Below are 13,120 nucleotides of genomic sequence, written 5' to 3'. Positions count from 1 at the left end.
GTTTATCCTGTTTATCTCTGTGCTTCCTGGACTTGGGTGGCTATTTCCTTTCCCATGTTAGGTAAGTTTTTGACTATAATCTCTTCAAATATTTTCTTGTGTCCTTTTTCTCTCTCTTCTCCTTCTGGGACCCCTATAATGTGAATGTTGTTACATTTAATGTTGTCCCAGAGGCCTCTTAGGCTGTCTTCATTTCTTTTCATTCTTTTTTCTTTAGTCTGTTCTGCAGCAGTGAATTCCACCATTCTGTCTTCCAGGTCACTTATTCATTCTTCTGCCTCAGTTATTCTGCTATTGATTCCTTCTAGTGTAGTTTTCATTTCAGTTATTGTATTGTTCATCTCTGTTGGTTTGTTTTTTAATTCTTCTAGGTCTTTGTTAAACATTTCTTGCATCTTCTCAATCTTTGCCTCCATTCTTTTTCCAAGGTCCTGGATCATCTTCACGATCATTCTTCTGAATTCTTTTTCTGGAAGGTTGCCTATCTCCACTTCATTTAGTTGTTTTTCTGGGGTTTTATCTTCTTCCTTCATCTGGTACATATCCCTCTGCCTTTCCATGTTGTCTATCTTTCTGTGAATGTGGTTTTTGTTCCACAGGCTGCAGGATTGTAGTTCTTCTTGCTTATGCTGTCTGCCCTCTGGTGGATGAGGCTATCTAAGGGGCTTGTGCAAGTTTCCTGATGGGAGGGACTGGTGGTGGGTAGAGCTGGCTGTTGCTCTGGTGAGCAGAGCTCAGTAAAACTTTAGTCTGCTTGACTGCCGATGCATGGGGCTGGCTTCCCTCCCTGTTGGTTGTTTGGTCTGAAGCAACCCAACACTGGAGCCTAATGGGGCTCTTTGGTGGGGTTAATGGTGGACTCTGGGAGGGCTCACATGCAGGAGTACTTTCCAGAACTCTGCTGCCAGTGTCCTTGTCTTCACATTGAGCCACAGCCACCCACCACTTCTGCAGGAGACCCTCGAACACTAGCAGGTAAGTCTGGTTCAGTCTCCCCTGGGGTCACTTCTCCTTCCCCTGGGTCCCAATGCACACACTACTTTGTGTGTGCCCTCCAAGAGTGGAGTCTCTGTTTCCCCCAGTCTTGTCAGAGCCCTGCAATCAAATCCCACTAGCCTTCAAAGTCTGATTCTCTAGGAATTCCTCCTCCTGTTGCGGCCCCCCAGGTTCTGAAGCCTAACGTGGGGCTCAGAACCTTCACTCCAGTTTGTGGACTTTTGTGGTGTAAGTGTTCTCCAGCATGTGAGTCACCCACCCAGCAGTTATGGGATTTGATTTTCTGTGATTTCACCCCTCCTACCGTCTCATTTTGGCTTCTCCTTTGTCTTTGGATATGGGGTATCTTTTTTGGCGATTTCCAGTGTCTTCCTGTCAATGACTGTTCAGCAGTTAGTTGTGATTCTGGTGTTCTCGCAAGAGGGAGTGAGAACACGTCCTTCTACTCAGCCATCTTGTTTTCAGGAATCCTGTCATTGAAATTCTTGCAAGGAGTCTTGTCAGAGCTGGTGCTGGTCCCCGAGCATGACCTCAGTCCAGCAAGCGGCCAGCGAGAGAGAAACACACCGAGGTTCCCAGGGCGACCTCTGCTGAACGTCTGTAGCCTTTCCCGGAATTGCTCCTCCTGCTCAGCCTAGTGTAGAAGTAATGAGGTGAGTCGGGGTGCAGGAGAGACTGTCCATACAAACAGCTTCTTTGTGTCTCTATTTTCTGGGGTTTTGCTAATGCAAAAGCCTCCCGCCTGCAGGAAGGGAGGTCTGTAAACTGGCAGGTGGGACCCTGCTACCATGGAGGAAAAGATTTTATTCCATCTTTGGTTAGGTCTAAGGTTGCTGAGGGGCTTGGTAATACACCTGGCTTAATAATAGTGTTTTTAAAATATGTCATCACTTCATTGTATGAGGTAGATATGATTGGCCTCACTTTACAGAGGAAAAGAGAGAAATCTGGGGTCCAGAGATGCTTGCTTGTGAGTTCCTTGTGGATTTCAGACTAGAATCCAAGTCTCTTGACTCTTGAGCCAGTCCTCTTTCCAATATGGGATCTTAAACATGGCAATAAGAGATGTAAAAATTCTTCTTTGAGGCTTGGATAAAGGTTTCGGACATGGGTTTTCACCTAAGTGCAGAGTCGATTCTAGTCTGATATTTTAAAGGCTTTGAAATGGTCCATAGTTTATGAGTCTCCTTTCCCTGTGTTCTAAGTAGTAGATAAACATTTTGACCTTGCTTACCTCAAATACAAGATCAAAACAAAAGATTATGTGTGTTGATGCTTTGTGAGATGAGGAAATCCACACATATATAGGCAGAGAGGTTCAGTAATTAATCAAATCTTCAAAGCTCACAAGTTCACAGTATTGACCATTCACAACTTAGCCATAAACTCAGACATTTGAAAAGGCTCCTGAAAATGGGAATATACTTTTTCAAAAAGTTACAGCCACCAAACAACCTGCTTTACTGCCTAGAACAAGTCACAGTCTGTGGGTTACCACAAGGAGCCCCAGTAAATATTTATAGATGGAATTTAATGAATGAAGGCACAAACCATCTGGGTCTCCTGCTGGGGTTCATGAAATCTTATTAAAAACACTTTTTTAGCAAGCCTGGTTATTTGATGTTTTTTTCATCCCACAGCAGGTGAACTATAAGCGAATTGGAAAAGAAAGAGGAGCTGTCGGAAACAGTGAAAATGTCAATAGAAGGCTTGACAGCTTGAGAATAGAAGAGGAAAAATAAAAGCAAAGCAGACAAAGAAACTTAGCTCCTCTACAATATAGCACTGGGTTGCTGAACCAAAAAAAAGCTAGCTAAGTTTAATATCAGAGATGTGCACAGACTATTTTAGAGTGACTTTCACCTATAATAATTTGCTTTAAACTGTTTTTGCAAACCCCCTTTGAAGAGGGGGTTAAGCATGAGTAATCATTTATTAGAAAGGCCTCTTTCTATGAGAAGATACAGATGAGTTTCCTCTGAGCATTTGACTGGACTTCCCTGAAGGGTATGTGTACCCTTCATGACCTAGAAGACCCGTGAATATAATCTCTATGGCATACTTTACACCTTATGGTTCTTTTGTATTCTAGACAGTCTGGGGAGTTTGAAGTCAGGGGTAATGCAAAAACAAACAAACCAACAAACAAAACCCTCCTTTTCATCTTATCTCTGTGAGTCCATTATGGTGCAGCTGTCAGAAAGCGCTTACTCCAGAGATTTCCTTTATCACCAGCTCTTACAGTGAATGAAGTGGGTCAGCCATGATCTATTCTGCCTTCAAGATCTGGTCTTACATCTTTTTCCCATTTTGTGACAAAATACAAAAAAAACAAACTAGCATACAAAAACAACAAAATAAAGGAACATACATTAACATACACACACACACACACACATATATATATATATATGATAATGGTTGTTAGCAAGGAATGATGAGCAGATTGTCTGCAGAAAGCAAAAAAAGCTCTGTTTCCATGCTGAGCTTTCCTGATTCCTAAGTCCACAACCTGTATTAATTGTTCAGTCACTATCCACTTGGGATCAATGAAGAGGTAAATTCAATGTGTGGCTCTAATCTTACCCATGAATGAATGGATAAATGACACTCAAGTGGCTCACTGGGGGCCATAATAGATTTATTGTGCTAAGCCACAAGGGTTTCCTGGAGAGTAAAACACAAGAAGCAATGCTTAATAATGTCAACAATGGACACAATGATGGAATAGTAATGTCAACAGAGGAAATAATAATGGCAACAATAGATAAGAACTGCCTTTTGTTGGACATCTGGTGTTTGTCTGCAGTACTCTGAACACTTTCCTTGCACTCTTGCAATTAATCCTCACAAGAACATGTTGAGAAAGAAGTCATTAACTGCACATTAGTGATCAGGAAACTGAGGTTCAAGGAAGTTAACTCAAAGCCCCAGCTCACACAGCTAGTAAGTGACAGGGCTAGACTTGAACCCTAGGTTTACCTGTCTTCAAAATTCAGTCCTCCATCTTTCCCTCCTCTTCCCCGTCTCTCTTCCTCCTCTGCCTTCTTCTTCATCTTCTTCTACTCTAACTCCATAGATAGCTAACTCTATGGATATCCTCTTTGATCCATTACTTCCTAATAGCTTTTTCAGGAGTAAAATGATTCAAATAGCAACATAAGTTTCTGAGCATCTACATATTACAAGGCAACACGGCATAAAAACTCACAGTTTACAGAAATAATGGAGGAAAAGAGCACATATGTATTAAGCGCCTATGATGACTCAGGCCTTATAAATTTTATTATATTACCTCTTAATTTTCTCAACTATAATGTGTATTTTATCCCCATTTTACAAGCTAAGGAACTGAGGCCAAGAAATTTTAAAGAAGAAGATAATCTAGAATCATACATTCAGTAGAAACTCTGACTTGACTAAATATTCACCAGTCCAGGCAAGGTGTCTGGCTGGACCGAGATATGTACAGCCATAATCAGTGCTCTGAACTTCCAGGACATCAGGGCTTGGAAAGCACCTGTGCTCAGGTACATGCCCAGACATTCTTGTACAGCATGTGGAGGGCACTTCGATGATAGCTCTCAAATAGGTAAAGGAGTGCATTTGTTGACAAGACAGTTATATTTCTGTAAATAATAGGACAAATGCTAAAAATGCACTATATAGTGATGTTTATTGTGTGTGCTTATAAAAATAATAGTGAAAAGTAGTAGTGGAAAATAAAAATGTAAATATAATAAATAACATCATTAGTAAAATATTGTCATTGCCATATAATGGAACAAAATACAGCTATTAAAATGATGAATTACACTGACATTTATTGACATAAAAAGATGGCTAAGATAGAGTCCAGTTAAAAAGCACTTCAAAAACTATGTATCAGATGATGAATAAATCCATATTTCTGAAATAGAGACCCCACTCCCACCCTCAACATACACACATCATGGAACAAATGTATATAAACTCTGCAATTTTAATTGTGGTTGGCTTTAGACAGCGGAATAAAGGATAATCTTAATTTACTTTTTCAAATTTTCCAGAATTTTCTTAATTTCATTTTGCAATAACAACTAGCATTTATTGTTCTAACTTAATTACACTTTTTTCATTATCAAAATAATCCTACTTTATAGATATGCAATTTGAAGCTTAGAGAGGCTCATAATTTGCCTAAGGAGTGACGGAGCTGAGATTTAAGTAGATTTTCTGCTTCTACAAAACTATGCTCCTCAGTATTATTCGACACTACAATAAATGTATAACAATTTTGATATAAAATGCAATTTAATTATAACAATAATTTATAATTTTTGCTGTCCAGAAAATGTATGATTATCCCTGCATTCTTCACAACATATTAAATTGTGTTTCAACTATTTCATCATTTTAGGGCTCAGCCATTCTTTATTTTCAGATCCCTCCCTTTCTAAATTTCAATACATACTTAAAGTAAATATTGTCTAATGTTTCCTTAACTCCTGAGAGAGATTGTTTCACAAGAACTATTTAGTCTCCAAGATGCCACGAAAGCTTTAAGAAGAAGAACATGTGGTTTTATGGTGGTGTGGTTGGTTATTTTTCGTAAAGGAATTCCTAGATTGCCAGGTGTCAAAACTCAAGGGGTTTAATCGGAAGTTACCCTCCAAGCCACAGCCTTCAAGTGCATTTTGTGCTTTATGAGATATAGAGCTGCTCCTCTCAGACCCCACAGCCCTGTGGGATGCCCTACTGTGGTACTTAACGGCTGATAAAACCACTTGTCTTCTTGTTTAAAGGTCTCATTAGACTGAAGTCTGGGTCTGACTTATTAAACTGTTGCATCCTCAGAACCTAAACACTCACCTTCATAAGTCTGCTTGTTCACAGGGTCAGAATGCCCTCAAAACTCCCCGCAAGCCTCCTTAAATTTAGTTCCAAAATGTCAGTGATTGGTTTCTGCATTCTGTAGAGAAAGATGAAATCTATGACTTAGCAGAGGCTCTTGGGTGAGACTTTGTTGCCTTAGAGATGTCATTTCTCACTTCCTGTGCCAGGGAAAGTTTAGAACCAAAGTGGTAATATGAAAGGTTTGTGCTCAGCCTAGACTAAGTTTCTCAAACAAATGTTGTGCACTGTAAGCAGGGTATATCTCTTGGGGATTATGATGTTAATTAATTTTATTTTTTCATTCTTTTGATGGGGTTATGAGACTGCAGGCTGAGGTCTTAGGTTCATAAAGAGGCAACTTAAGAAGAGAACTGTTTTTCATGGCATCACAAGAGAGGGATTAAATCATCTGCTAGGGAGAAAGATGACCATAGGGGATGCCCTGTAAAGAGAAATGCTGGGCGCTCAAGGAGAGAAATGTTTGGTATTCAGCTCTGGATTTCCTTTTTTTGCATTGTCATTCCCTTCAACCATCCTCAAGCTTTAGCAAAGTCTGATGAAGTTGAGTGCATCTCAGTTGGACTTAAAGAAATAAAGTGAGATGGTTCTTTCCATACAAGGGTAGAAAGAATGAAATGTAGCGGAGAGAAAAGGTGGCAAAATGGAGGAGAAGTTGAGGGTACTGACCTAGAGTGAGAGACATGGCCCAACTAAGATAAATTTGTGGACCATATAACCACTTGCTAAGGATTCTCAGAAACACCTGAGAAACAGTCAAGTCTTCCTGTGTACACCACTGGGGCCTGGATGAAGTCATTTGGATATGAAAGAGAAAGCTGCCCTAAGAATGGAGAGCTTGGGGACACTTGGTTTATTCTTGGTTTAGGAAATTTAAGTTTCCCATAAGATGAAGAGAACAGGGAAGATATTTGTCAAACATCTAATAACCACCAGTAACTGAATCTGTTATTATCCCCGAATCACTGTAGCTTTACAACAATGATTTGATTTTTTATTCCCAAACATATGATATAAGGTAAATGCTTCATACAGCTTAAATGTCTTTGAGAAAACATAGATTTTTGTTTTCTGAATCCTGATCTCCTGACAATTTCATCAAAGCACAATGGAGCTCCAGCTTGGAAAAATCAAAATCATGGTCAGAGAAAGGTCCTTGCAGGCCAGGCCTGGTTCTTGAATTGATTATAATAATGACTAAACAATTTTCATACTTTTCTAAGAACAAATTGCCAACATCCCGAGGAGACATTTCAACACATCATCAACTTGGAAGCTAATACTGGAAATGTCAACTGGGAAAAAGTTTTAGACACATATGATGGGCCAGCCATAGGCACAAGTCTCTTAGACTGATTTGGGTAAACCCAAGACCTGGAGGGTCAGGGGCAAATGAACAAGCCCACTCAGAATCTTCTTCCCCCTGAACATATGTGATTACTGCTGTGCAAACTACCCCCCACATTCTGTCAAAAATTTTTCTGTGACAAAGGCAAGGATCTGAATGGGAAAAGGAGGTAATTGATGGTCCATCTGATAGGATTTCCAGAGCAGAAGTTGAGGCCTCTGAATACAGACTCTGTTTGCTTGACATCCTCTGTCACCCCCCTCTTGATTGATGCAACATGCACCAGGGAAAGTCATTTGCTTTCCCAGCATGTCTGCAAAACATCATCATCTCTGGGTGCCCAGCTCTCAAGTATACTGCCCATGAGTATGTGATCTGAACTGGTGTCTCCAATGTCCTTAACAACTAAGGGGGAGCACGGATCAAAGTCTTTAGGAAAAGAGGCCAGACCAGGGCTGAGGGGAATTTTTTCCAGGAGGGAAAGGTAATAATTTCTCAAGACTTAATCTGATTGAGCCAGTTAATCTCATTTGCATCTTGCATGACTTCTGTTGATGGGGCTAGGCCAACTTGACATTTTGTTATGTTTTAGTGTTTACTTCTTCTAAATAAGACCATGACTATTCATATGACTGTTATGTATAAATTAAACAGAAGTGACTTTTAATGTGTGTAATGACTGATCTCAGTTTTTAAGTAAAACACATGGAAAGATACATATTAAAGTTGAAACTTTAAACTTATTTGAACATTTGGAGTTTTGCTTTGCTTAGAAGGATAGAAATGTTCATTTTTTATTGTTAGTACTCTCATTCAACACACAAACAAATGAAGATTAGATGAGCCAAGGGCTTGAAATGTGGCAAAGCTGGGAGCTTTACAGGTAAAGCTTTACAGCTTTACCTGAGGTAGAGGCAGTGTTTTGCAGTGAGAAAGAGTATTGGTAGCAAGTAATCAGAAAGATTTGGCCAGTGTGCTGGACTTGGAGATACAGTGGCCAGAAAAACATGTCTTTTGTCCTCAGCATTGTCAGTCTCATTGTGGAGACCTCTTAGAAGCAGAAATTTATAGTAAAGTAATACGAGATGGTAAAAGCTGAAAGGGGAGAAAAATGAGGTGCTGGAGGAGCCTTATGAAGACCACCCTTTCCATCTGGGGGTAAAGTGATAGGCCAAGGAACATGGACTATGACAACAGACTGTGAAGACAGAAAGAGTTTTGTATAAACTTTAAGTAGGTATTTAAGTGTGGCTGGGACACAGGGTACATGAGTGTAGGTGAGTTGTAGTATGGTTGCCATTGAGGGGTAAAGCTCAAGACAGAGTCAAGAGATTCTGGGAGGCCTTGTGCTCTAATGAATTTGAACTTTATTCTAGGGCAATGGAGAGCCATCAATGACGCAATGAGATTTATTTATTTGTGCACCCATTCATTAAATATTCACCATCTAATACTTTTTAGTTAATAAACATTTTTTTAGCACAGACAGGCACAAACACAAAAATAAACAACAAAACCAAAAACCAGATAAAATATCCTGCCTTGAACGAGCAGGTGGCAATTTTAGATATAGTGGACAGGGAAAGCGTCACTGAGAAGGTGGCACTTGGGCAAAGAGATGAAGGAGGATATCCAGGAGAAAAATGTTCTAGGTGAAGGGAAAAGCCAGGGCAAAGTTCTGGAGGCAAGAGAATGCCTGGTGTGTTTGAGAAACACCAAGCCAGCCCACTGGGCTGGAGTGTAGAAGTCAGAGATGGTGGACTTTCAGCTTCCGTGCTGAGTCAGGAGGGAGGCTGCCTGATTGTTCTGAGCAGAGACAGGAAGTGCCTGGCCTTCTGGCTTAAAAGGGGGTGACAATGGGTCAAGAGCAGAAGCAGGGAAACAAGTTAGGAGGCTAGAATAGTAACCCAGGGAGAAAAAATGGCGGGCACTTGGACTGCTGTGGAGCAGTGGGTATGGTCAGAAACCCGACAAGGTTTGCTGACCATTGAAGGGGTGCGCAAGGACAGGTGACAAGTCCAGAGAATGAATTTATATTTTGGTCAAGGCCCTGGAAGGATGGGTTGCCTGAGTCCCATGGGGAAGACTGTGGAAGTGACATGGGGAACAGATACTGGGGGATGATCAGGAATTTTGTTTTCAATGTGTTCAGTTTGAAATATTGATTAGAAATGCAAGAGCAAAAACCAAATCAACAGATGTCAAAGTTCTGGGGGAAGATATGATCCAGACACATAAATTTGGGAGTTTTTAGTCTACAGAAGCTATTTAGAAATAGAAGAATGGATTAGAACACTGAGAATGTAGTGTCAGACATTGTTAGGCACTGAACATCCAGCGGTGAGAAGAATAAACCAATCCCTTGTCCTTGAAGACCTCACAATAAAACAAAATAAATAAATCAAACAATAGTGTATATGAAATTATGGTTAAAATGGTATTAGAATGAATTCTGGATGCAGAGTAGAGAACAAAGTGGGAGGGAAGAAGACCCAGCAGAGATTGTTCCACAGGCTGCTGTCATGATTCCCAGAGGATGTCTTGTCTTGAGTTTGGTGTTGGCAGTGGGAATGGAGAAAAGATTTGGGGGACACGTAGGAGGCTTAATCCTCAGAATTGGATAATTGTTTAGTTCCACCAAAATACCTGACTCAGAAGACACAAAAAGAGTTTTGCTCCTTAAAGAAAAAGTCTTGGCAGGGTGAGATTGTCACTCATTGGACTGACCTTAGGTGTAATACCTCCTCTGCTGCGTAATCTCTTTGTCAGCTTGGGTAGATTTTAAACTTTTCTATTTTTCAGTTTCCTTACCTGAATGAGATAAATAATGCTTCCTAATGTTCTTATGAGGATTAAAGGGGAAATTACACAGAGGCTCCTAGCAGGGTTGTCATAGAGCACTTAGCAGATGGACAGGGGGAAAAATTTCCTTTTCTTCTCCTCATCTTAGGTTCACTGCCCGGTCCCAGCACATTAGACGGAAAAAAGACAGATTAACAAGAGAAAACCAAACAGAAGTGTATTAACGTAGCAATCACACAAACACACGGGAGTACTTACTTAGTGATGAGGAACTCAAAGAGATGATTGGATCTTGGGCTTATATAGCATCTTAGCAAAGAACAAAATTGTGGAGAAGTGACAAAACAAAGGAAATGGCCTTTGAGCTTCTAAGGTTGGCAAATTTTAGGAAGGGAAATATATGGGGAGACTAATGATAGAGAAGGGTTAGTTTTAGCAAGGTTTATTATGCAGACTCTTCTGGTGCCATGTCTGGGGTGAGAAGGGTCTAGAGTTGTCTCTTGTGATTAACTTGTGTCCCTCCTGGTAGAGAGAAGAGAGGGAACATTTTATAAATTTACGGCCTGCTTTTAGGCAAATAGGGGGAAGTCAGAGAGCTTTCCTTCTCTCTGTTTCTTCTCAGTTATCTTCAGCTCAAAATAACCAATATGTCAAAGCAGTATATTCTGCTATACCTTTCACAGCCATTTAGAAGATATTACTTCCCTTTCTATTGAGTTAAGAAGCTTAAAAAATCAATAAAACAAGATAAAAACAAAACTCATTAGATCATACAACTAAAAACATACATTGAAAGAAGAAATGGTTGTAGGCATGGCTGGATCCACAGTGATCAGCCCTCAGCTTGTCTTCCTGCCTCAGCCTGCTTGCAGATCTATTCATTTTATCATCACACGGACTTGACTTAATAATGTCAGAACCTGAGGTGGTAAAGCTGGACACTGAAAATATCAGGCTACAGCCTGTTAACTGTTTCATCATCAAACTGTCCCACCTCAAGTCCAGTATTTGTAAACTATCCACCACCCATGTCCTTCTGATACTGAATTGGTACACTGACCGTTGGCAACCCAAGTAGAAAGAATGTCGCTTTCCCAATATCTTCAGCGAACTTTCTGGATATGACCCTTCTTGGCCCATCCTATGTACGGCACACTGCATCCTTGACTGTGAACTGGACGGTGGAATTCTCATCCAAGGGCAGGGATCAGCCTCACCCAAACCTCATAGAAAAAGGGTAAGGGAAGAACACGGAAGCAAAGACATAGGTCCTCTAGCTTGCCTTTTATTATTGCGTTATACTCACAAATATCTCAGCGTTCCTGACCTGCAAGCCCCTTACTTAGCTATCTAATAACCATGTTGAATTCCACGGCTCAAACACTATAACCTGCAAACTCCTTGAAAACGGTAACCTTGGGCTTAGGGGAAACTTGCTAAGTGTATGGTCCCACTCCCTCCTACCACTTCCCCCCTCTGCCCAAGGTACTCACTCCTCTTCTTGGGCTTGCTCCACAGTTATCCATCAAAAACATTATGCAGGGCTTCCCTGGTGGCGCAGTGGTTGAGAGTCCGCCTGCCGATGCAGGGGACACGGGTTCGTGCCCAGGTCCGGGAAGATCCCACATGCCGCGGAGCGGCTGGGCCCGTGGGCCATGGCCGCTGAGCCTGCACGTCTGGAGCCTGTGCTCCGCAATGGGAGAGGCCACAACAGTGAGAGGCCCGCCTACTGCAAAACAAAACAAAACAAAACATTATGCAGTGAGAAACAAAACATACACTTCATTTCCACCCAGACTTTTAACAATTGAAGGCAAAACTACTGTAGTTAACTACAGGATAAATAAAGGGATTCCTAAGGCCATAGTGCAGAATGACAGATTAGCAAGAACATGGCCCTAGGACAGGAGGGAGCTTCCCACCCAGGCTGAATCACCAGCTCACTGTTGGGAACAATTTATTTGATGCAAATGAAAAACCAAACATTTATAAATCAGCTAAATAAGAAGCTTAGGGGAGAGCTTCTGGGATTTGGACAAAAAAAAAAAATTGTTCTCCATGGGAGTTGGAGGATTGGAAATCTGTCAGGACTTGGAGCATGCACACTTCTGGTATGTGTTGCTGGGTCACTTTGTAAAGTCTTGATCAATTTAAGACTTCTGTTTATGGACCTTGCACTCTTACGGCTGGAAAGACTTTTCTTAATGTCAGAAGGACATTCTGGAACTGTCATTTCTACTTCCAAAAGCAAAGCCCTGATTTGTCCCTCTCTGGCTATCTTAACGACCTTACTATAGCCCATTCTATTGCCTACACAACTGTCTGCAATAGTCATTTAACAAATTTTCCTGCTTCTATTTTTTTCAAATAAACTTTTTATTTGAGAATAATGGTAGATTTATGGAACAGCTGCAAAATTAATACAGAGAGTTCCTGTAGATCCCTTGCTTAGTTTCCCCTAATGTTGACATTTTACATTAATGATATATTTGTCAAAACTAAGAAACTAATACTGATATATTATTCTTAACTGCAGATTTTGTTCAGATTTGACCAATTTTTACACTAAAGTCTTCTTTTCTGTTCCAGAACCCAATCCACTATACCACATTGCATTTAGTCGTCACATTTCCTTAGTCCCCTCTGATCCGTGACAGTGTCTTTGTCTTTTCTTACTTTTCATGCCTTGATAATTTTTTTTGGTTTTTTTGTTTGTTTTGTTTTGTTTGCAGTACAAGGGCCTCTCACTGTTGTGGCCTCTCCCGTTGCAGAGCACAGGCTCCGGACGCGCAGGCTCAGTGGCCATGGCTCACGGGCCTAGCCGCTCCGCGGCATGTGGGATCTTCCCGGACTGGGGCACGAACCCGCGTCCCTTGCATCGGCAGGTGGACTCTCAACCACTGCGCCACCAGGGAAGCCCCATGCCTTGACAATTTTGAGGAGTACGTGAGGGAAGCTATTTTGTAGAATGTCCTTCAATTTGAGTTTGTCTGATGTTTGCTGCATAATTAGACGAAGTGTACAGATTTGGGGGAAGAATTCCACAGAGGTGAAGTTCCTCTTTATCACATTGTATCAGGA

At 41.0% G+C, this 13,120-nt stretch overlaps 2 long non-coding RNA genes across 3 annotated transcripts in view; one reads left to right on the top strand and one right to left on the bottom strand.

The window, feature by feature from the left end:
- The window catches only part of LOC309802382, a 79,267-nt gene extending 72,870 nt beyond the window's left edge, over positions 1 to 6,397 (bottom strand). For both annotated transcript variants that reach the window (XR_014293788.1, XR_014293789.1), the window contains exon 1: positions 5,848 to 6,397. This is a non-coding gene — a long non-coding RNA (uncharacterized lncRNA). The remainder of the gene's footprint in view (positions 1 to 5,847) is intronic.
- On the top strand, positions 866 to 2,843 carry LOC309803824. Its single transcript, XR_014294002.1, has 3 exons — positions 866 to 975; positions 1,462 to 1,649; positions 2,637 to 2,843. It is a non-coding gene; the product is annotated as an uncharacterized lncRNA (long non-coding RNA).
- Positions 6,398 to 13,120: the final 6,723 nt, after the last annotated feature.

The sequence above is a fragment of the Mesoplodon mirus genome (assembly GCF_964341445.2).
Source record: "Mesoplodon mirus genome assembly, chromosome: 1".
Classification (NCBI taxonomy): Eukaryota; Metazoa; Chordata; class Mammalia; order Artiodactyla; family Ziphiidae; genus Mesoplodon; species Mesoplodon mirus.
The sequence above is the reverse complement of the archived record's forward strand: the minus strand, read 5'-3'. Positions and strand labels throughout refer to the sequence as shown.